The sequence below is a fragment of the Sminthopsis crassicaudata genome, chromosome 3 (genome assembly GCF_048593235.1).
Source record: "Sminthopsis crassicaudata isolate SCR6 chromosome 3, ASM4859323v1, whole genome shotgun sequence".
Lineage (NCBI taxonomy): Eukaryota > Metazoa > Chordata > Mammalia > Dasyuromorphia > Dasyuridae > Sminthopsis > Sminthopsis crassicaudata.
Window position 1 is genome coordinate 352,519,244 of NC_133619.1, and position 25,405 is coordinate 352,544,648.

The following is a 25,405-nucleotide window of genomic DNA, read 5'->3' on the forward strand; positions in this document are numbered from 1 at the left end:
AGTGCCTGGCACCTAGTAGATACTTAGTAAATGCTTGTTCCCTTTCCTTCCCTTTGAATCAAAAAAGAGGATATAACTGTTGTTGTCTGTTTCTGGCTAAGCATCAGAAACCAACATACTGAGTGACCTTGGCAAAGTGACTTCCCTCTTTTATATGTAAGCTTTCTCTTGTGTCATTCCCCAGAGCTGCTGCTGAGTCACATTTAGGGATTTGGAGAAGGAAAGGCTGATGAGGATTGGGAAGGGCTGTGGGGTACACAGATAAACAGTCTTCAGAAAATCCCCTCCCTAAACTCACTTCAGTCACTGGTTTCAGCTTTTTTTTTTTTTTTTTAAATATATAATAAGCTCTGCTATCATTTAGCAAGCTAAATAGATTGCATTTTTCACTTCCTCTTAACCCCTCCCTTAGTTCTGGCAATGATACTCATAAATAGAGAGGAGAAGGTTCTAGGCGGAGACGCTTGGATTATCGAACACAAACTAGATAACCAGTCCTTGGATAATTGATTTTGGACCGTCAACTCTGTACTTTGGATGGTGGAGATCTCATCGTCATTATGTACATTCCTCTGGGAGATTGAGATAGGAAGTAATCCAAATTGTTCAGAATGAGATAAGGATTTTAATGACACAGGGTGAAGCAAACTTCCAAATAAGTCAGAGATTTATACTTGTTCCTCCTGGCTCAAAAGTAATTAGGAATGGACTATTTATTGGGGAGGTAGTAGTGTAATTAGAGAGAGGGTCTGGGACCATGTTGTAGTAAAGGAATCCTAGGTGATTGTGTAAAAGATGACCTCTTAGAGCAACAAAAGCAAATCCACATTTCCATAAATTTCTTTAGTCCTGTGATCCATATGTTTTCTTTGCCCATAGGACAGACGTGAGCTTCAGTTGTTTTTAAAGTACCATTTAATTATGTTCAAGTCACTCTCATAGATATTGGGGGCACAACATATTTCTATGTTCCTGACATTAAGGACCTTAAAATCTCATGGTTGTATATACCACCTAGGTGCAAATGTGATGTGGGCTACACTATGAAAGGGGCTGGGGAAATGGGGAAAGGAGTATCAGCTGGACCTTTGAAGGAACCTAATAGAGAGCCTACAAGGAAAAAGAGCCCCTGGCTTTTAGTGCTCAGTGAATAAACTCCTGCTTCATCTAGCCTTGACTGAGGTCAGTAATTGATCCATGTTGTACCATCCTCCTGGGGAAGGGAGTCAACAGAAATTGATTTTTACTTATAGTAATATCATTCTCCCCCAACAAAGCCTATAATCAGTCAGCAGCAAAATTGTGAGAAAATCAGTTTATCCTTAGAACCCAAGTCACTCCATAGCTTTGATTTTGCTGTGTTCTCCATGGTACAGTGGAAAAAAAAAAACACTGGTTTTGTAATCAGAGGAACTGTGTTCGAATCTCAACCAAAGGGTTGACTATTCCTGTGTCCTACAGCAGAACACTATAAAGTTTTTTATATTTTACTTTCCTCATATATAAAATAAGGAGGTTGTACTAGATCTCTGGTGTCATATTCCAATAGAAATTGGGCTACTACATAATGATCCCTGCAGACTGCATGTTAATTTAGAAAATCTCATATTAACCTTATATGTGTTCTATTGCATTTTTATTTCATCAAATATTTCCCAATTACATTTTAATCAGATTTGGACCCTACTCTAGAGGCCCTCTTGACTATAGATAACCTTTTAGTACCTTTCACAACTCCATCTATGATTCTATTATAGCAGTATCCCTAGGTACTTCCTCAGTAGCATACTCTTCCTCCTTTATATACCTCTTACATGTCCTTGTAATCGTTCTCTATTTCTCCTATCCTATTCCATTCTTAGGAAGGCATCTAATAGCAGTCATTTATACCTTGGTTTAAATTTAAGACATTATGGCAGAAAAAAAGGCTTTATCCCATCAAAAAAGTATTTCAACAAGCTAGTTTAGGAGGGAGGAGTTCATTTTGTAGTGTTGGCTGGGGAGTTTTCATGGTACCCCTGAAACTATACTATACATCATGGGAGCAGTCTAAAAAATAGAAGCTGTCTGAGTTTGGGCTGGGGAATAGGGGGACCACAATGTGATTTTGGAGTAATTCACCTCTATCTTCCCTAGCTCAATTAATTAAATAGACATTGGTTGAGTACCCATTGACATCTGACCTGTGAGGGGAATACAAAGGAATTAAAAGAAGCAGGCTGTTAGCTCCAGGAAACTTCCTATAGATGCAGGACACTGAACATGTATAAATGGATTGAGGACAACTGCAAATCAGGTATCAAAAAAGGAAAAGAATTCACTGTAAACCAAGGGCTCAGGGGAAGGATCAGAAAGTCTTCCCCTTCATTACATAAAGGCAAAACCAGCCTACATTGTATAAGTTTAATTCAAGTAAGGTTTTTCTGAGTTCCTATTATATGTTATACTTGACTACAGCTTTAAAAGAGAAATAACATACATTGTTATAAAGAAATATTTTTGGAATCATATTTTAGAAACCACACTTTTCACATGAAGTAAGTAGAGAGCCAGACAAATCAATATATAATCAGGAATGAATATGATCAGATGTTAGAGTGAGTAATGCTGACAGGAAGAGCTGAGGGGTCATTAAGGGTAAAAATCAGTTTGGGACCCGATCTTTTGTTCAGATGGTCATGCTTTCTGTCTGACTAAAGCTGATCTAGAAGGATCTACTCCTACTCTATGACTTGAGGTAATTGATCTCACAGACTCTCGGTTTTCTCATAACAAAATGATGGGTTGTGTTCACCCTCTGGAGTTTGAGGTATGGGGTAGAAGGCAAAATCTAATCAATCAATCAATAAACATTTATTAAGTAATTGCCTACTATGCTGCCTAATCCCCTGACTTTATATTATGATCAGAGCCAGTCATTTAATCTCCTAATACCCATGGCAGCCTTTAAAGAGAAAATGCCTACCCACATTGATAGAAGCAGCTCCCTCATCTGGGAGTTCCCTGGATATAAGAAATCTAGTCCTTATCCCTCAAGTGACACCTTCTAATAAAATCGATGAGGCCGTTAAGCATCTTAACTGCCAGGTCTTTTTCATTGTTTGTGTGTTTGTTGTGCTGGGATGTGTGTGAATGTTTGTATCTGCACCTTCCCACTTGGGGCCATTATGTCCATTTTCCTCCTCCCTGGTACCTCAGGTTGAAAATACACTGGGCTTTGACTGTGATGCTTTCTCCCTATCGTACTCAGATCCAGGTTTTCACCTACTTAGCCTGCTATATCTTTGCATTTCTATCTCCTTACCTTACCCCTACTTAAGTGTTGTCTTCCCCACACTGCCTCAAGGCAGGGATTGTCATGTTTGCTTATATTTGTATCCCCAGCACTACTCAGAGTTCCTGACCCATACATACATGCATTCTCTCTCTCCCCACCTTGCTCCCTTTTTCCTTCTATTCTCTCTTCCTCTCAGTCTCTCTATCTTTATAGACAATTCTTAATAAGTCATTGCCCTGCATTGTTAGGAGTTTCCTCACCTGGCAGGTCCCATTGAAATGAAAGGTCTAATCTACATGCATGCATATATGCATATGTGCTGGTAAATACTTATACATGTTTATATATGTGTGTGTCTTATTTGTCAGAGGACTAAATGGTGTAATACAGCATTATAGGATTTCAGAAGAAAAGGGATGGAATTAACTTTCTGAAGGAAACAGACCTTTAAAGATGAGCAGTATGATTAATTTTTTTTTTTTTTTTTTAACCAAGAAGCTAAATTTAAAAGGAATTGCTTGGTCAGAGTGCCACAGGCGGTATACTCAAGGAAAATCAGAAGGAGTGACCAATAGCCATTGTGGAATGCAGAAGCCATTTGATTTGCAGTGAGATTTGAGCCTTTGCTTGCTGTAATCCAGGATGTTTGAAGATTGCCCTTTCATCTGCTGGGCCCCAGACCTGCCAAATGTCTCTCTCTTGTTCTACCATGCTATATAGTTCACAGTGTCAGATGGAGCTAGAGGGATCAATGGAACTGTGAAAGAATAATTAGTCATTTTTCCCTTTACCCTAAATTGAATTTTCATTCTCTGTAGTATTGACTTTTTGCAGTTTATTGAGAGAGATTTGAGAAAGTCTGGCCCTTTGCAGGCAGACTAATCACTCAGTCACTAATAGACCTGTGACTTTACACCACCACTTGGTAATAGATTTTCCATTGTGGCATCCCCATCGATCAGATAATCGGTGTGGAGGGTGGACTGTGCCATGAACAAATAGCAGATTTCAGCACATCCTCAGTTTGGATTTATTTCTTTTTTCCATTCAGAAAATCTTTCCTGAGATAAGTGTGCCTGGCACTGTGCTAGGAACTTGGGGGATGTAAGAAATAGGGAAAAGAAAAAACAGAAACAGTATTTGCCCTCAAGGACTTGCAAGAACTTACAGTCTGTCTAAGGACACAAGAAATAGATTGTGCTCAGAGATATAATACAAATCATAAGTGGTTCTGAGCGTTAAAATGGGAACTCCATGTTGGCTGGCAAAATCGGGGCAGGATCTGGGATAGAATACATGATACTAGGGTGTGGGTCAAAGTGGGATGTCAACACAGCAGCCATCAAGAAAACTGGGGCTATACTATAAGGTCAGTGTAGAAATTACTTCATAGGAATTCGGAAAAACAAGTTAGGCAACAGAGATAAAGAACTCTGGAAAAGAAACTGACACCTTGAAATTAGGAAGCCAAATAAAGAGTCTAACAAGCAAAGACACCAAGAATAAGCAATATCTTGTCATTGAGATGTTTTGTTACCTCCTAGGACATTTTATGTACTTCTGATTTGGTCAGTTTAAGGAACTAGTAATCCTTAAACTTAATAATCTTAGAACATGCAATTATAGGTAAGTGGAAGTAGCCAGCTGGAATAGAAAGGGGAAGAGACAGAAAAATAAAGTGTTAGGAGATAGTTACTGATCCAGGTAGATACTCCTGTTTTTATGTAAATTTGAGGTATCAATAAAGAATGCAACTACTGGATGGAAAAAATAGCTACCTACGTATGAATTAGAGACTGAATTGGATCTTTCATCATAGCCTTCCATTTTAGTCACCTAAGTCTCTCACTGAAAGGATAGGTAGGAATCTGATCAATAATAGGATTCCTCGGTCCTTAGAGAAAGGTATTTTCCATCAGTCTCCACTATTTTGGTATATGGGTACAGACATGCCTGAAGTTAAGGTTAGAACTCTGAGCAAGGGAAAATTCACTCTCTTTGGCAGTACAAGAAGTAGGAGGAAAAATAATGGGAGAGAGTTGTTACTTGTGACCTGAGCCAGATACTTTTGTGCCTGCTCAAAACAGGAGCAAAGTTCTCTGTACTACAGCTTACTCCTTTAGAAATCACTGGAAATCTGCAATATCAGAGTAAGGGTCATCTCTCCTCACTGTCAATAAGAAGAAAGCTAAAGAGTTTTATACATCCTATATATCCTTGATTGTTTTTTCTTTTTTTTCTTATTTCCTCTTTCCCTTTCTGCTTTCTTCTTTCCTCCTTTCTTTTCTTCATTCTTTTTCTTCTTTCTTACTTCTTTCCCTCTTTGTTTTCTTCCTACTTTCCCTTCCTCCTTCCCCACGTTGGATGTAAAGCAATTGCTCAAACCCAGTTCCACTACTGTTAGCAAGGGAGCTTTTGATCTGCTCTGTTTCCAGCCTGGCCCAATTTGCCCTTCCATAGGCAGGCTACTGGCCCCCCTTTTCCCCAACTCTCCACAGTGATGCTGAATTTAGTACAGACACCTGACTGGCACGGCTCAGCTACAGCTCAGAACTCCACCAGCCTCGATCTCCCCAGCAGCAAGGATTACAAGTGTGTGCCTCTTCACAAGAACCAAATTAATTTTCCTCAAACATCTTTTCGATCAGGTCATTGCCCTGATCAGAAATCTTAAGAAGGACTCTCCATGACCTGTAAGATGCATTTCAAACAACTCTGTCTGCACTTGTCTCCCACCCTCAGTTTGGCTTCAGCCTATCAGTCCTGCCATATCTCCTGTTACTCTACAAACTTGATACTAGTTAAACTAGTCAAACATGCTGCCCTTGCAAATCTGGTGCTTTACCACTTTAAAAAAATAATAATAATAATGCCTTCTCTTCCTCTTCCTCCCACATCCCTGGAATAGCCTTCCTCCTACTCTTCCATTTAATCATAGCCTAACCTGAATTCTTTTAAATTTTTATTTTTATTTAAGCCATCCTTCAAGGCTAAACTTAGACTTTTGCCCTTCCATGACCACCTTCAAACTCATAGCAATATTCTATATCACCTTTCTGTAACTGATATTTGATTTGATTAGGTTTGGTTTTGATTTTTTGGTCCCTTTAGTAAAGAACTTTGATACAAGAACAATGATTGGCTTCTAGTGGGAACTATCAGTTCAGGAAAGGAATCCCATCATCCTCAATGAAACTCTTGTCTTCTCATCTTTGTGTCAGAAATCCCGTGTAAATGAATGATCCTGATAAACAAAATAAGGCAACAATTTGTAGTTTCACAAACATATTTATTATTAAAGCTTAAATTGGGGGAGGAAAAATGTTACAGTAAAAACCACCAGCTCCTGAGGCCTGAGCTGCCTAAACCTTGAGCAAACATCAAAGGCCAGATTTCAAGTTTGTATTTCTTTTCCTGTAAGAAGTAGAATTATATATTTTTCTTCCCCTCCCCGCCATTCTTATCCCTATTTTAAGTTAGTTTGTTGCTTTGTCTTCCCTCTGGCTCTATCAGGAGTGCTGAGTCTCTAGACAAGCTTCTTCCTCCCCCTACCTTCCTCTGCCAGAAAATGAGATGCTTGCTTTGCAATTAACTACTGCCAACAACATTTCACATATTATAAAGTTGTGATGAAACTAAAACGAGTTTCCCTTAATTAGCTGGGCACATACCTTCATGAAATGCTTTCTTTTTCCTTATCCAAGAAAGATGCTATGATTTTCAAGTCTGGGCATAAACTTTTCATATTTATCTGTCTAGCTGCTTCATGACAGATCTATTATCATAATGCTTGCATACCTGGCTCCAAATCCCCAATAAGAGGTGACTGAGAGGAACAATTTTACTTTATGTTTTTATTTTTCTTTAAGATTTGTAACAGCCTGCTTTCCAGAAGATTTGATGTTTCAGTTTGTAATCCTGTCAATCAATCATTTATTCAACAAGCACCTACTCTATGCTTACCTTCAAGGATTCAGTCAAAAATTAGATAGTCCTTTCCCCAAGGAGCTTTCATTCTATTGAGAAACAATATATAAAGTAGATATATTATATATATAAGTATATATATATAAAGATAAATATATTATATTTAATATATATCTGCCATCTAGGTGGGGGGAAAGAGGGGAAAATTTGGAACAGAAAGTTTTGCAAGGATCAATGTTGAAGGATTACCAATGCATATGTTTTGTAAATAAAAAGCTATAATAAAATAAAATTTTTAAAAAATAAAATAAAAAAATAAAGTAAATATGTTATTAAAAACCTAGATTTTTACAATTAGAGATGTCCTTAATGATTATTTAATCCAACCATTTTGTTTTATAGATGGTAAAATGGGGAAGGACCTTCCCCAAAGTTCCACACTATGTTAACGATAAAGTCAGTGCTGGAGCTTTTCCATCTTGCATTCCTTTTTTAGAATTCATCTACACATTTCAAGTATTTTCCAGAAATTAGGGGCCCTGTTGTGCATTCTGTCCTGCAGGCAGGGAGAAGGGGATTGAAATGCTAGAGATCCATGCTGACTTCCCTCCTTATGTCTAGGTTGGGGACAGGCCTAAGAAATCATGGGAAGGGCATTCCAGCCAGAGAAACTCAAGCGGTAAGGATCAAATAGAGAACTTATTTTGTAAAACAATGGGAAACATGGTTGACAAGGTAGTATAGGGCCTTTTATTCCAGATTATGGAATAATGAAATTATAATGAAATCTTTTACATATTGCCTACCACTTCTCATTTCCCTCCATTATTCATTCTTCCATTCATTAACATATATTTATTGTCTTCTACATGCTAGCTAACATGCTAAGTCCTAGGAATACAAAGACCATAACCTCAAGGAGTTAACATTGTACTTATCATGAGCAGGACAGGCCTGATTTTCATATCTATCCTCTGAGAATCAATATTAGAGTTCTATTAAAGCAAAGGGCTGCTTGCATTTACAAAATACCCCTAGCCAATTCCCTATGGGAAGGCAGCCCAGTCCTTAGGAAAAATTCACTTGGCTCCCCAGGGTGCCTCTGATCTCAGCCATCTGCCTTTTCCATCTGGGTTGTCTAAAGAGAAGCATTCATTCTTCAATTTCTTCCCTCTTCTTTTATCCCAAGATTCTGGATTTAGATAGAATATGAAGTTTCTATCATTGCTTTTCTATTTCATTTGAGACATTCAGGCTTTCTCATCAGAAACATAAAAACCTGCTTCATAACATATTAAATACCTGTTTCTCAATTAACTTCGAGTTTGAGGTGAAATTCCTATCTGTTTGTCACTGTATTCTGTAGTAGCTTTTTGGAGAAAGCTGGGAAAGCAAAGATATTAAGGCGCGATCTGGGATCATTTAAGGACTTTGGTATCTCTCATTTCTTTGTCCGGATAGCTACAACTAAATATCAATGAAAAGCATTGTTCTGTTGCAGTTAGGTAGACTGTCTGTCCGCTCGTTCCATCCAGATTTCCTCCTGCAAAGAGCTAAGTGGTCATTGGAGTAATTTGAGTCAAGAAAACGATCATAGTTCTTCTCAAAAGGGTTATTTTTTACTCCCCTAGTCATTTGATCCATTCAGACCCAATCCCTGCCTTTGGTCCCAAGACATGTTGCCAACGTGTGCTTTGGAAGCCATGTAAGAGAGACCCTAGCGTAGATTCCATTGCCTTGTGAAACAAGTTTGTATTGTTTGAGAGCCTTCTGAATTGTCCTCTCTCTGATCTAAATCTGAGCCATGGGGTCAAGTCCTACCTTCTCCATGAACTCTTCCCAGACTGTTCTTGGTCATACGATCTCCTCCTCCTTCTCCAGGCTCCAGTAATCTAAACCTCCTCCCCCGGCTCTCAGTCATATATGAATTTTTTGGTCATTATTGTTATTTCATATGATTTGTCTCATCTCTCTCATTAGGTTGGTAAGCAACATGTCTGACAGAATTATTGGAAGTCAGAACGTTAGAGATGGAAAAGATTTCAGAGGCCTTCTAATTCAAGCTTTATGCACTCTACAGTATACTTTTCCTGCCACCCCCAAAAGGCCAGTTTTGGATAGCTCTGAGCGCTAAGTTATTTCTCACCTCGGGCCTAAATTAGCTTTTAAACAACTTCTGTCCATTGCCCCTCCTTCTTCCTTTTGGGGCCCAATCATAATAAAAATCATGATGATGACCACGACGATAGCCTACATTTATACAGTACTTATTTACCGGCCAGGCACTGTGCTGGGTGCTTTTCAGTTATTATTGCATTTGCTCCTCACAACCACTTTGAGAGATAGTTGTTAACTCCATTTTCACAAATGGGGAAAAACAGACAAATAGGGTTAGGGGCTTGTCCATTATCACACTAAGTATCTGAAGTTGGATTTGAATTTAGGCCCTCCAGCCCCCAGGGCCAGCTCTCTGTACACAGCACCACCTGGCTGCCTCTTAGAAGAGCCCCGTGTGATAATCCTTTACCTGACTGGAACAGCTATCATGTCTCTCATCAATCATTTCCTCTACATGGATGCCCATCAGTTAGAGAATGGCTGAATAAATTGTGGTATATGAATATTATGGAATATTATTATTCTGTAAGAAATGACCAACAGGGTGATTTTAGAAAGGCCTGGAGAGACTTACATGAACTGATGCTGAGTGAAATGAGTAGGACCAGGAGATCGTTATACACAGCAACAATAAGATGTGGCCATTTTAAACAATGAGATGAACTAAATCAGTTCCAATAGATCAGTAATAAACTGAATAATAATAAATAAATAAATAAATAAATAAATAAATAAATAAATAAATAAATAAATAAATCATTTCCTCTTCGGAGTAGCCCTCCCCAGTTCCTTCAGTACAGGGCACATCATCCAGAGGCTGTCTGACATCTTGATTGTTTTCTTCTGGACACTGACCCCTGGGAATTTATTGTTGTTGGGAACTGAATCCAGTAATTAGGGCAGAGTGTGGCAAGATCTTGACCTCCTTAATCATGGATGTTGTCTTTGTCTCCAGCTCTCTCTCTTGAACTGGGTCTCTCTTAATGTGCTCTAAGGTATTAGGCTGGATCCCCTTTGGGGATACAAGGTATACCATCTATAAAATTGATTTGGTCCCTCAAGACTCTCAAGAGGGTCTCCTATTTGTGTGACAGCCCAGGTGGGCCAGGCTGTACCCAGTCTCACAGAGCACCCTGTCCTGAAGTCTTAAATCAGAAGTTTGTCACCTCCCCTACCCCCTAACTACTGCCTCCTCAAGCTTTTTCATGTGTAACTTTTGTCCAGCTAGACGTAAATTCCTTAAAACCAAGGACTGGCTGTATCTTCTTATCTTCTCTCTACCCTAATTGATAGAGAGCATAGGACTGAGCCAGTAAGCCTCAGTAAAGACGCACACTGTGAATATAAAAGAATGGGACTGCTAATTTTTCCCCAATGTTCATTCTTCCATTCATTAACATATATTCATTTATTTAATAAAGCTTTTTACTTTCAAAACATATGCATGAATAATTTGACAACCTTGATCCTCGAATAGCCTTGTGTTTCAGATTTTCTCCTCCTTACCCCCACCCCTTCTCCTAGATGGCAAGCAATTCAGTATACAGTTAACATATATTTATTGTCTTCTACATGCTGGCTAACATGCTAAGTCCTAGAAATAGAAAGACCATAACCTCAAGGAGCTTACATTGTACTTATCTCATCATGGGCAGGACAGGCCTGGATTTCATAGCTATCCTCTGAGGATCATTATTAGAGTTCTATTGGGGAAATCTAATAAATAATAGAGTGTGAAAGGAAAAAAGAAATAATACAGTCCCAGGTCTTATCTCTTGGACAAATATAACACTATGAAACACCTACAAAATAGTACAAGATGGCGTACAATTGATCAGGCAAAAATTGTTTGGCCCTCCATTCTTTTGGGGGCAATACCATGACCACATATAAGTTCATACAAAATGAATAAACAAAAAATATATAGCACCAAATTCAGTGTACCTAAATTTAGGAGACAGTTTATACTATACATGGCCAGGGAGATCAGTGTGACTGAAACAGGGCAAGTAAGTGGACTGAAATTATTTGGATGGGCTGAGAGGAATGGGGAAGAAATTCCATTTGAAATTTCCCACAAAGTGGGGAGGAGGTATTGAATGACTTTGAGATGGACAATGAATACTTGTGCCTCTCTGACTCAAGCCTGTTTTTTCAGGGCACCCCATCTCAGGTACAAAGGTAGAAGTTGTAGGTAGTACAAAATCAAAAGAACCAAGGTCACCTAGGTTGTACAGTGGAAAGAGTGCACAACTAGGAATCACAAAGACCTGAATTCATATCCAGCCTCAAATAGTTATTGACCCTAAACAAGTCATTTAATCTGTCTTCTTCAGGTTCCTCATCTGCAAAACAGCATCTTCTTCCAGGGTTGTTGTGAGGACAAGTGAAATAATATTTGTGAAGTATTTTTGTAAACCTTAAAAAGAATTCTATAAATGCTAGCTATTCTTATCATTGTTGTTGTTATTAATCATCATTACTATTGTTATCAGTGTAATAAAAGGAGTTATAGTCTTAGAAACAAAAGAAGTCACTATTTCTCTTTCAACCTCAGTCCACTCATCTATAAAATGAAAATGAATGTTAATAATGCCATGTTTTATTATTTACTTTGCAGGGTTGTTGTAAGAATCAAATGAAATAATGAATATAAGTAGCATTGGCAGTTTTGAAGTACAATGTAAATGTGAACTTTCATTTGCAGGGCTTGGTCTGTCCTTGGAAGCTAATACATGATAGATAAATTATATCCCTCCAATGCAGGAATCAAGTTCTAGTTAGTGTGTATCTTCCTCTGTGTCCTCTTGGGAATATTAGTAGAAATAACAATAACTTGCATTCTAAGGTTTGGATCTTTACCTTTTTCCATACAGTGAGAAAGTCTTTCTTTTTGTATTATCCTGCTCTTTTGAGCCAGTTGACCATCCACAAAACAAAACAAAAAAAAAAAAAAAAACTTGGTGATTCTACCTCCAACATCTAGGCCACAGTCACTATACTTGACTAGAGAGTTTCATTCTGTTTGTCCATCCTGTGCAAACCCACTCAGCATCAAAATTTATTACGTGTAAGTCATCAAATTGGAAAGCATCTCTTTAATTTAAAGCAATTAATTAAGCACATTTTACAAAATTGAATTCCCAGTTCTAAATCATTCACTATAGGGTAAGGGTCCTTAATCTATGTTTCATGGATAGATTGGGGGATGGGAGGAGTTGCAACTGATAACTTGGAATTAAATAGACCCTTTTCATTAACCTTTTGCTTCAATTTAGCATTTCTTCAATTATGGAATTTAAAATATTCTGAGAAAATAGATAATTGGTGTTACATTACTTGATATTCTACAGATTAGAAATGCTATTTATAGAAGTGAGAAATTAGTATGAACTGAAAACGGTTAGTTACAGAAAGCTTCCCACAGGTGGTAGAATGATGGATTGGACTTGGGTTTACAGAAAGGAGAAATGGCATGTTGATCTCTCCTAAAGAGATCTGTGTTTGTTTCCTTAATATTTTCTAAATCCAGGGAACTATCCTATGCACTTTTAGATACAGCAATGAAAAATGAGTTCTTGTCTTCAAGGACTTATCATCATAAAGGAAGCTGTGGCCTGTCCAAAAACGTGCAAACTTAGAGCAAACTGTGACAAGAGAGCTAGCAGAGAGCTAGACCAACTAAACTAAACATTTGAAGAGACAGAGACAGAGAGCAAGAATAGGAGAGCACCGGCTAGCTCAGCTTAAGGACCTTGGCTAGGGGAATCAGGTGGTAGTGGAAATAATTACAATAACGACAAAACTTGACAAAACACTTTATAGTTAATATTTCTAGTGTGATACCCATTCACTGGTTGAGAGCATGAGTGAAGAGGCTGAAGAGGACTTTTCTTCATAATTTCTTCTCTGCCTGTGTTCATAGCTTCTGTCCAACAGCAGCAGTGCTGAAGCAGTGGAGTCACATGTGTCTGGTTGACTGTCTATGTGTGATGGCTAAAGACTCAATTTTGCTAATTCTCTTCTCAGTCAGGCAACAATAAATAGGAGAGTCTTGTTTCCTGTTATGCTTCCCTTTACAAAGCTGTCGGTGACTTTTGTCCCCTTCATATCTCATGTAGCAGTGCTCTCATACTTACTCTTTTCTGAGTTCCATAGGTTGTTTTTTTTTTTTTTTTAATTGTTCTTATTTTGTAAATGTGAAATCTCCCTCCTAGACTGTAAGCTTCTTGGGCAGTAGTGGATAAGTTGCTTGACCTGGAATCAGTACGATCTGAATTTAAATCCAGTTTCAGGTACTTGCTAGCTGTATAACCTTATATGTTATTATTGTTCAACCATTTCAGTCATGACTGACTTCTCACCACTTATCTCCTGTTTACCTCAATTTCCTCATCTGTAAAATGGAGGTAATAATATCACCCCACTTGTCTGGGTTATAGTGAGGATCAAATGAGATAATTGTAAAAATGTTTAGCATAGGGCCTGGCACATAGTAAGTTCTATATAAATATTAGCCATTATTATTATGAAGGGACAAAGGGAGAACAGAAGCCAAGCCTTATCTATATTTTGCTTCTCAACCCCCCACTCATCATAAATATTGCTCAAATTGAATTATTCATTAGAATTTCTTGCCCTAAGACTAAGTTTGTTTGCCAAGTGTGACTCCATGAAGTGAAATGAAAATACAACTTTACTTGTTAACAATAATCTTAAAGCAGAAGCTTCCTACCAGCTACTAGATAGAGTATTGCACTAAGAATCAGGAAGATTCAATTCAAATCCTGCCTCAAACACTTAATAGTGATGATGGGCAGATTCACTTAACCACTCTGTGGCTCAGTTTTTTCATCTGTAAAAATGAGAGGACCAGACTTCTTGGCCTCCAATTTTCCTTCTGGCTCTTTATGATCCCATGATCTTGTGATCCTACCTAAAGAAATAACTTGCCTTTTCAAAACAGAATACAATTGGAAGTGGAGTGAAGGAATTTTTAATTATTTTTCCATTTTTTAAACACAAGGACAATTTGCTTCAGTCTTTGTGAAAGGAGGCATTGGTATAATTCAGGCACAGATTTGCTGGTCAGTTTCAGTGAATTAGGGACTTTGAGAGTTTTGAGAGATTGACTTTATTAGCATTAGAGCCTGAAATATGAAAAGGATTAAAAGCTCCTTCAGGAGGGGACATTTCCCTGAGGGTAAGAGCAGCCCTTCATAGTCAGCATCACTGCTCCCACCCAAAGGGTTAGCATGCAGATGCCTGCGTCCCTTCCCTCAATAATTACAGATGTTAAATTTGTTTTGCAGTGATTCTTGCTCAAAATAATTTATTACCATTGAGGCTCACTAGGTCTCAAGCATGATAAGCAGCTTCCAGCAGCTTCTTGGTGAGGTTTTCCATGCGCTTCAAAATGACAGACAAGATATTTATTGTGTAGCCATTTCTGTTTTATTGAGCCAATAATCTTCATTTACCCAAGTGTGGAAGCTCCCATCTCCCTGATGCCTGATGACATCTCTAGACATACAGGACCCACTGCTGACTGGAATTACCTGCAATAAAGAAACAAAGGTTGACAGCAGTGTTGTAAGAGTGGTCTTTTCCTTAATAATCATAATTCAACCAACCTTAGATATTCTTAGTAGCCACATTGGGGCTTTATGATGTGCAGGTGGAAAACACTTTTGTGATTGTGGCTAATGCCCAGCCTTTCAAAGGGCAGTAAATCAGAGCTGATGAATTGCTTATATTGCTTACAGACATTATCCCAGCTCTCTCAGCTGTTTTTTTGGTAGAAAAAAAAGAGGCAAGTTTATTCCAAATTTAGCTTTCCTAAAGAATGAGGGCACTTAAGAAACTGGCAGTTACCCCTTAAACCCGCTGATAAATCTGCTTCAACTCCAAGATGTTAACATGAATGAGATAGCTGCAACAAGGTACCCAAAGCTTAGAGTCAAAAGGGAGAGCAAATGAACAGCTCCCCAGCAGGCCACTTCAGGGAAAGATGACTGATAAACAGAATAATAAAAAGCTGAAGATTTGAGGGATCTTGAAGGGAAAGTGCTTAGCAGCCAAGAAATGTCTGAAGGAAATTCATGAAATCTGGGAGGGAAGATAGGACGATGGTATGAGGAAGATGGAGCCAAGGAGGGAGAAAGCTCTGGATGGTATTTAAAATGAGCTAAAAACAAACACATTTAGCTTAGCAGTCAGAGGCACAGGAGGGCAAGGAAGAATAGAAAACACAAGTTTAGCAAGAGCCAGACTCGTTATCAGCCTCAGCTCTTATATTTTCTCACACTTTGTAGTGATTATCTGCTCCCACATACACACGCCTGCAGTTCTTCCCTCGGTACTTTTTTTTTTTTTTTTTTTTTTTTTTTATCGTGTTGCCTTCAAATGGGAATGGTAAGTGCTCTGATAAGTGGAATGAAAGGTGGTCTGATTTCAGTGTGGCTTCTGCAGATGCCTCCATGTTCTGGACTAGAATGCAAGCTGGTAATTTTCTTTGGCTGGTCAAATTGCCGAGAGGCCTTATCGCTGCTGCAGCAGCAGGAAAAGCTGCCTTCAGAACAGGATAGATTGTTGGAGCTGACCTCTCCTGTGCTAACTCATCACTAGGAAAGTCCAGATTCAGAGCTAGTGTTCTTTATCTGGCCTCTGGTGAGAAATATGTACTTGCTTCTTCCAGTCTAAGCTTTTGAAATTGGAATGGACATTAGAGGTAGGTCAATTTACAGATGAGGAAAATGAGACCTAGAGAAATGAAGTGACATACACTTGATCACACAGGTGGTAAGCAGCACAGCTAGGATTACAATCTGTGTCTTCTGACTCCAAAACCAGGAGCTTAATTTAGATGTCACTGAAGAAAAGTAGTAATATATGTTCTATGAAGATCCTGGCAGCATAGCAGGATAGAGCACCATAGAAGGAAAGAGCATTGAGCCATATGGATTCTAGTCCCAGTTCTGATTTGTAACATTAGCAAGTCAGTTAGCATCTCTAAATCTTACTTTCCTCCTCTGTAAAAAGTGAAGATACCTTATCTTCCTACCTTACCCAAGACTTGAGAACTAGAAAGAATTTGTAACGCTATACTGCTAAACATCCTTTCAATCTTCTGGTGCTCAGAAAGGCGTGATTTTTTTTGTTTTGTTTTGTTTTGTTTTGTTTTGATGGAGGGCAGAAGGGTGATGTTAGTTAAGAGAATATTATTATCACCAGCAGAAGTAACATGTAATCTTTCATATTATTTATATTTAAATTAAGAACTTTGTACCACAAATGTCACTTATTTCTTGGTAATGATGGTGATAGTGGGAAGCAGGTTGCTCAATGCCCAAAGAGTTATAATTGAAGATTTACAACTATGTTATACTATTTCTTCTGCTCTTCATATTGATTTCTAGGCTGGTAAAGAAATTACTTCCTGCTTCCTTCACTAATTCTAGTATGACTATACAGTCATTTCCAGCCTATCCCTAATAACTTTTCAAGATTCACCTACTAGAACCAGGAAGGTTGAAGTAGGGAATTATTTATAGGCCTATAATGTCAATTAAGGTTAATTTGTTTATCTTAGGTGGCATTTCTTCATTTATGCCATTGTGGTTATGATGTAAAAATGTTTGCATTTCCATCTTTATGTTTTACAACATGATCTGAGTTCAGTTCCCATATTAAAACACCTGTGGTGGAAATTTTTTGCTAGGACAAACGACGATTATCCCAATGTGATTGCAAACAAGACCCTAATTTATGAATTTTCAATCTTTATCTTGGAAATCCAAACTTGTTCCTTCCAGAAATTGAGTTGCCTTCAGGTTCGCTTTTTTTCTGGCCCCATAGATACTCTGAATATGACCTAGTTTGCCCATTTTAGAAGGACTCCTTATAGCAGAATTAACCCACACCATTCTAACTTCTTGACAGATAGGAGGTTAAGAGATACAGGAGGAAAGTGAAATAGTGAGAATAATTGTTTATTCAGTACAAGTATTTTCAGCAACATTAAAGGTCTTTGGACAGTTCAGGGACCTAATAGTTTATTTCCTTCTTACTTTCCTTCTTGCTCCTTTCCTTGCTCTCTTCTATAAACTGAATGATCACCAGGACCCCCAGAGGGTAGCAATTGCTTCTGTCAGTTGTCCCCCAAATTCACTGGCTGGTTTATAGATCTTGGGAGGCAACAAGAGTTTAAGAAGAGTGGTCAGTAAATACTTCAGGATCGATGACCAGTGAAGTTGAGTGAGAATCATGCTGAGTGTCCCCTCCCTTCCCCTTGACCCCCCAGTGTTCTTTCCTGCCATTCATAGGCCCTTGACACAATGGTCTGTCTGTCTCCTCCCCCCCTCAAGGTTTTTGTCCTAAGCCAATCAGATCCCTCGTGGACCCTTTCAGCCACAAATTCCACTTTATATGAAGCTAATCACTGTTGTCACTGGAGACAGGTGCATAATGGAAGCCTAAAGCGTGAAAAGAAAGGCTAGGCGGTGAGGACTGATTTGGTAAGTAGTAGACAGGGAGGGCAGATTAAACAAAGGAGCTTTAGGAAGGAGAACAGGCATGGGAGGGGAGGGAGGAGGAGGAGGAGGAAAGACCCTGGAGGCCCCCTGCTATCTTAAGATGCTATTATTGACGTTTGTCCCATTCCCTTGACCATGGGGCACAGGAGTGGGGCTATCTGCTGGGCCCTCTGTGTAAGAGCACAAAAAACCAGTCAGTCCCTAATCTATCCCTGCCAAATATTGGGAGGGAAATGATAATGAAAGGGAAAAAAGAGGTCTTTGGGGCCAGTGGGACATCTTGGGCTTATTTGTGGCCCTGATTGTTAGGGTAGGAAGAAAGCTCCTAGCCATATTCATTCTGTCCCATGCCTTTGTTCACACTTTTTGTCTATTCAAAACCTACTCCTTCATAAGGCCTAACTCATTTAACCATTTACATTGGTCTCTCTCTCTCTCTCTCTTTTTTTTTTTTACCTGAATTACTTATTTTGGGCTCTTACACATACAGGCAGAGAAAGGGGCATTGTGGACAGACAACTAGACTCAGAGTCAGGACATGTCTCTGACATGTACTACCCTTGTCACCTTAAATAAGTCCATAATCTGTCAAGGCTCCAGACAAACTTCTAAGATTATAAATTGCCAAGAAGGCAGTCATCTGCATTGGTGGAAAAATTTTACCTGAAACTCCCTATCCTGTTAAAAATTATAGATCTGGATATTCACACACATGTATTGTACCTAGACTATATTGTAACACATGTAAAATGTATGGGATTGCCTGTCATCGGGGGGAGGGAATAGAGGGAGGGGGGGTAATTTGGAAAAATGAATACAAGGGATAATATTATAAAAATATATATATATAATAAAAAAAATTAAAAAAAAACAAAAAACAAAAAATTATAGATCTGACAAAAAAGGAAAGAAAAGAAAGAACTCTTATAGAGTACCCTACATTGATATTTATCCCATCTATTTGCATATATGTGTAAACATATGGAATGAATATACATAGAATATTTGTGTGTGTATATGTATTGTGTGTGTGTGTGCATAAATGGATAGAAAATTTTATCTTATCAGCTTTAAACCAGGCTTTCCCTTGCTTTGTATCCTTCACATGTCACAGTATAGGACTGTCAACATAAAATATTTGTTGAATTAAAGAACTATAAAATGAATATAATTAATTTAGAGGTGGGGAAATTGTGCTCTAATTTCCTTACCCCTCTCCCACATCCTGGATGAACTTGGACAAGTCACTTTAGGACTTAATTGCCTCAGTGATAAAATGGTGGTAGTACCTTTCCTTCCTGAAAGTAGAGGACTGGTAATTTCTTCTAGTTCTATAATGGATACTTTGAGCTGCATTAAATCACTTCTAGTTTTAGAGGATGATCCCATTTTGTGGAAGTGGGAGTAGAGAGTAAAAAAGAAAAGGGAAAGCTATTACTAGGGATGTGAGTTAAAGTTTTTCCATTTCTTGGAGTATACTTGAGGGAAAGCTGATATTTTTGTTTGTTTTAATGAATTGCCCAGTGCTTTGTAGATGTCTCATGGGGACAGAGGAACCCAAATATCTCCCAGTTCTAAAGAGGCTGAATGGAAAATGCTTTAAAATGGACCATTCTTAGAATGTGATATGGATATGTTAGAAAAACTGGTCCAGTTGCCATAGTGCTGAACCCAGGTTACATGAGCTTTTTACTGGGGAGGAGTGGGAAGGAGGTGTTCTTGGGAAAGGTGCTATATAAATGGGGGAGAAAATCCTAACATACACTAAAAGGATAAGCTTTTGGTGAAGAGGTGAGAAAACCAAAGTTTCTTTTCTTAAAATAAACCTCAGAATACATCTTTTGTCTGGGCTTTTTTTTTTTTTTTTTTTTTTTTTTTTTTTTTTTTTTTTTTTAATTCCCCGCTTGAGAGGTTTTGAAAAGAGATATGTGTTTGTGTCCTAACCCCACTCAAAACCCCTCATGACTAATTCAAGAAGAAAAAATGGGTCACCATTTGACCTATCTACTTTGACAGCGTCCTTTCGATCTAAAGATTTCACAGAGAAGTAAAGTGATACATTTCAACACTGATTTCACCTGCAACCTTCATGTCCCAGTGGTATCAAACTAATGGAAATAGAGGCCACTGAGCCTTATGTAAGGATCCCTGCTATAGCATAATGACTTAGAAAACCATATGTTAACATTGTCTATGTTCTGTTGTAATTTTATTTATTTGGTTAGGTATTTCCCAGTTACATTTTCATTCTGGTTTTGGCAACCCTTAGGAGTTACTGTCCCTTCCTCTCTAAATCTTGCTTTGTTGATAATTTTTCGCTTTTGGTAGTTTGCACCCTTTCTTATCTTAGAAACTCAAGTGGTATGTTTCTTAAATTGCATCTTAACTAGGAGCCCCAGTTCCCTCTTTTTTCCTATTATAAATTTCCTCAGAAACCCCAGGGAAGTGGTTGAGAGGACTGAAGCAACCTTACTATTTATACAAAATAATTGTGGTCCACAGTTTATCAATATATCTTTAATGAGCAGTTAATCCTATGCTAAACAATGTAGGGAAGAAAAATGCACACATGTATGAATATATTATAAATATAAGAAAAAAAGACAACATAGCTCTGTTGTAAATACATTATCAGTCTTGGAGACAGGGAGATGATATAACCTGGATTCAAATTCTACCTGTGATACTTGTTTTCTGACCCTAGACAAATCACTTAACCTAAATGTCCTTATCTATAAAAGGAGTAGGATTGAATTAGATGGTCCATTCCAGATTTAAATCTATGCTCCTGTAAGTATAGGTATCTTTACCATAAAGGGTCATTCATTGTAAGAATCAAATGAAATAACATAATGAACTTTGCAAATTTTAAAGTATGATGTAACTGCTTGATATTGTTGTTGTGTATTTTAATAATTATTTTACCAAACATGATCAGTTTTTCAGTAAAAACACTGAAAGCTGGCTGAAACAGCATTGCAGGTAATGCTTTGTGAAAAGTAAATTATTTGGAAAGTAAATTATAAATGGAAGATACATCCCTGGGCTACCAAAATTCATACTATGAAAACTTCAATTACATTTTTAAAGAAACCTGAGGTAATGAGGGGACTGCTGTCAATGGTCCTGACTTAAGTCTTGCCACTGGACTACAATGACTCTGGAGGAGAAAGTAAGACTGATAATTTTGCATAACCTTGCCTCACTTTTATCCAATTTATTTCAAGTCATTACCTTCCTGATATCATTGGTCGTCTTCCAAAAGGAAAGATGAACAAGACAGTAAGATATTTAAAATTATTGTTGCTTTTTGTTGTTTTCATTTCTCTGTATACCTCCACTCCCATTGCAGCTTCCTATGTACCAAAGAAAAGCAAGCAGTTGAATAAAACCAATCTACAAAGTGATTGTAGATTGATGGTTATAACATTCTATATGCAATACACCTCCTGCTCCGTTGGCCTCTCTCCCTCCTCCCAAAACTCTATTCTTCCCCCCATCCCATATCTAGAACCTTCTAAATAGTCTCTTTTACTAGATTCAAAGAAAACATTTGGTAAAGTATTATAGATAGAGATGATGAAGACTTTGGGTCTCACATTTACTGGCTTAATGACCCTGGGCAAATAATTTAAGGCTCTGAGTCTGTTTCCTCGTCTGTAAAATGGAGATAATAAAAAATCCCTTCCTTATAGGTTTGTATGTACACATTGTCTCTCCTTTCAAATGTAAGTTCCTTAAAGACAGGAGTAGACAGGAAAATTCCAGTATTTAGCATAGTGCCTGAAATAAGTGTTTAATAAATGCTCGTTAATAAATTGATTTGTAATGCAGATAAAGTGTTTTAAAATCTTAAAGCTTATGTATAAATAGCACAATTTTTTTTAACCCCAAACCTTGTATGTGCATTAAAAGTGTTCTCATCTAAATGAAACACACTTTTGGGAGGGTGGATGGGCGAGTGGATGAGTAGGTTTCTATCCCAAGATATAGGAGTCTAGGAAAACACAGTCAGCCCTAGGATCACTGAATGGATCCTGTAGAAATTGAGAAAGCATAGCTCGTTTGTGGGTGGAAAGAAACCACAGTTTCCAGTTTCAGTCTTTGGTCTCGAAAACAAGGAAGTTATTATTTCATTCATCATCTACCCAAATAAGTCTGCACTAGACTAGATGGATAACACTGTTTGTGCAAGGAAATTATCCATTAAAAGGGTAATAGTGAAGGATTAAAAAAAAAAAAAAAACCCACAAATTCCCTGGTCTCAAATCCAATTTACTTCTTTCCATCTTTCCTTCCTCCTTCTTCACATCCCCAAAGTTTCTCTTCTTAATAAGTATTCTCACCCCACCACATTTGACCTTTTTTGCTCTTGTTTTGAGTGGGTGGCTGGATTTTGTGTGAAGCAAAATTATCCTGTTTATTCAGGTAACAAACATTTCTTGAGTGTCTGTTATGTTCTCTGCACCATCTACATCAACAATAATCATTTATAAAATGCATACTATATATTGGGTGTTGAAATTAATCATTGATGACAATAGATAACATTATAAAGTACAAAATGTTTTCACACATCATCTAATCCTCACAATGATCCTATAGAGTAGATACTATTAGATACTATTATTATCCCTATTTTAAAGATAAGGAATTGAGTGAGAATTAAACTGACTTGTTCCAATGATCTTGTGTTGAAGGGAGTCACCTACACCCAGAGAGAGGACTGTGGGAATTGAGTGTGGACCACAACATAGCATTTTCACTCTTTCTGTTGTTGTTTGTTTGCATTTTTTTCTTTTTGATCTGATTTGTCTTCTATAGCAAGATAATTATATAAAATATGTATGCATATATTGGATTTAACATATATCTTTACCATGTTTAACATATATTGGATTACTTGCCATCTAGGGGAGAGAGTAAAGGGAAAGGAGGAAATTGAAACACAAGGTTTTGCAAGGGTCAGTGTTGAAAAAACATCCATACATATGTTTGAAAATAAAAAGTTTTAATTAAAAAAAAAAAAAAGAATTTAACTGACTTACCCAAGGCTATAAAGTTGGTAGCATTTGATTTGATTTAAACCATATTGTTCTAACTGAATCTAGCACTTTATTTAAAGTTTTACAAAGCACATTATCTCACAACTCTTAGTTAAGTACTGTTATTTTCCTTATTTTAAACAATGAGAAAACTGAGGTTAATCTAGGTTCAGTGAGTTTATCTAAGATGCCACAAATAGAATGTGTTTATGGCAAGATTTGAATCCAGGTTCCTGAATTCCAAATCTACTTTTCCAGGATGAATACAAAGATGTGCTAGATATGGTCCTCATCCTTAAGGGTCTTCCAGTGTAATTGGGAAGACAGGACCAGGACATGTGATAAATTCTGTGAAAGGTATAAAGCATTAAGCTTAGTCTTTCCTCTCCATGAAAACCTAGTCCAACTGGGGATACATACATGAAACAAGAGAACAGATTATTGTATAATACATTGTTAATTATAGGAGACGATAAGATGAAAATTGACTGGATCCCTGGGAGAAAGCTAGGTCCTAGAGGACCTAGAAGATGAGTTATCTTTTTAATGATACAGAATAAAAGATCTGCTGAGGAAAATGGAGGACATTCTAGGCAGGGACATTGAAAGTCCCTTCCTCACAGATTTTCAAATTGGGCTGAATCTGAAGTCTTTCCAATAACCCCCAAACCACTAGCCCAAGAAACTCTGAACTCTGGGGCCCCAAGGGCTATTGAAATACTTCACAATTGGTGAGTCACTGTTTTGTCCACCAAAGAACCATCTTAAGAAATGGCAGGATGATACTCTGGAAGATGAAGGGAGTCTGGCTACATAATGATGAAGTTGTTTTCTTGTCACACAAGATTGTTGAGGGGTTCAGGCAAAAGATCACCCTCCTTCCTCTCTCTCCTTTTGGCCAATTATGAAAGAATAATGGGGAGAGCTCAGGCAAGGTTCTGATCTTTGCTGCTTATCTTAGGATGGGCTCTTGATAGAATAAGCTTTGTCAAAGAGACTAGCTTGGGAAGGCAATTTTGATTGAGCTTTGGGGCCCAGCTATTCCTGGCCACATCAACTGTTTTGGGAGGGATCTGGCCACCAGTGTGGGCAAGGAAGAAACTTGGGGAATGATTTAGGTGTGCTTTAGGAAATGAAAAACTCAGAAGGGAGTTTGAGTTGATCCTGCTATTGAATGAATAATTTTATTTCATTGAGGCTTTATGAACTATCCCCTATTTTTACATGTGGGTATTGGGTATTATTAGAAATATAAAAGTATGGGTAGAATATAATTCTTGTCCTATGTATCATCATGCTATTAGAAATACAGAAAAGGTATGGCTAGGGCTTATGATGCTAACTCAAAGAAACTCTGTACATACATACTATATATATATGTGTGTGTATATATATATATATATATATATATATATATATATAAAATATGTGAAATAATTTGGAGCAGTGAAAGACAACTAAGTATCATCATGTGGTAAAATCATTGTACATTGTGGTAGAAAGACATTGCTAGGCATTTAAGGCTGAGATTCTCCTTTTGGTCCTGCTTCTTCCTAACTGTGTCATCTTTTTAGACCTTCCTTATCTTTAAAACAAAAGGGTTGGATCAGATGAGTTTTAGATTTCTTAAAGCTATAGAATAAATTCTGTTAATCTTCAATTGTTTTTTAGTGGTCCAGATAGTATGTGTCCCCTTTATTTCATTAGGTGAAGGTAATTTGAATGTGCAGATTTGAAGTTCATATATAAATCTTGGTGAGGGAAGAAGGTACCTACCTGGCTATCCATTAGCTGAATTATTCTAATAGTCTTTGAGGGAGAAAGATACAAGCATTATTGAGTGCCTACTTTCTGCACTATACAAATGGTATTTTATTTGATCTTCATAACCATCCCAGGAGACAGGTACCATTATTATCACTCATTTTACAGTTTAGCACACTGAGGAAGCCAGAAGTTAAGTTACTTGCCCAGGATGACACAAATGTTTGAGACATAATTTGAACTTAGAACACACTGGTCTCACTCTGCTACTTGGCTGGAGAAACCAGTGTTGTGGTCTGTTCACCTATCCTAACATAATCCAGAAGTACTATTGTCCCTCACCTTTCTCTTCAGGAGTCAGGGAAGACTTCATAGAGGAAGTGGAGTTTGAGCAGAATCTTAAAGAATGAGTCTTATTTGGATGGGAAAGAGAGGACACATCCTTCCTTTCTACCACAGTTCCCATGCATAAAGGGCATTGTACCTTCAGAAATTCCATGAGAAATCCTTGGTTATTTAAATTAATTTAATGATCATTTATTGTCCATAGAGCACTGTGCCAGCTGCTAGGTCTTCATGGAGTTTTCAGTCTAGTGGGGGGAGGCGGGAAGGAGATAGGACACAGACACAACCAAAAGTATGTTAGAAAGAAAGAAAGAAAAACAAAGTGCTCTACAAAGTCCAAGAGGGTCTGGGTTAGTCTAGGAAAGCTTCTTGGAGAAGATAGTATTTGAGCTGAA

At 37.8% G+C, this 25,405-nt stretch overlaps 1 protein-coding gene and 1 long non-coding RNA gene across 2 annotated transcripts in view; one reads left to right on the forward strand and one right to left on the reverse strand.

Annotated features, from left to right (window-relative positions):
* HS6ST1 (heparan sulfate 6-O-sulfotransferase 1) overlaps positions 1 to 25,405 on the forward strand; it is a 285,636-nt gene that overhangs the window by 67,123 nt on the left and 193,108 nt on the right. The gene's annotated exons all lie outside the window — the stretch shown is intronic.
* Positions 14,754 to 23,745, reverse strand: LOC141561742 (uncharacterized). The gene is made up of 3 exons (XR_012488141.1): positions 23,623 to 23,745; positions 21,091 to 21,212; positions 14,754 to 14,880 (listed from the first exon to the last, which is right to left on the reverse strand). It is a non-coding gene; the product is annotated as an uncharacterized LOC141561742 (long non-coding RNA).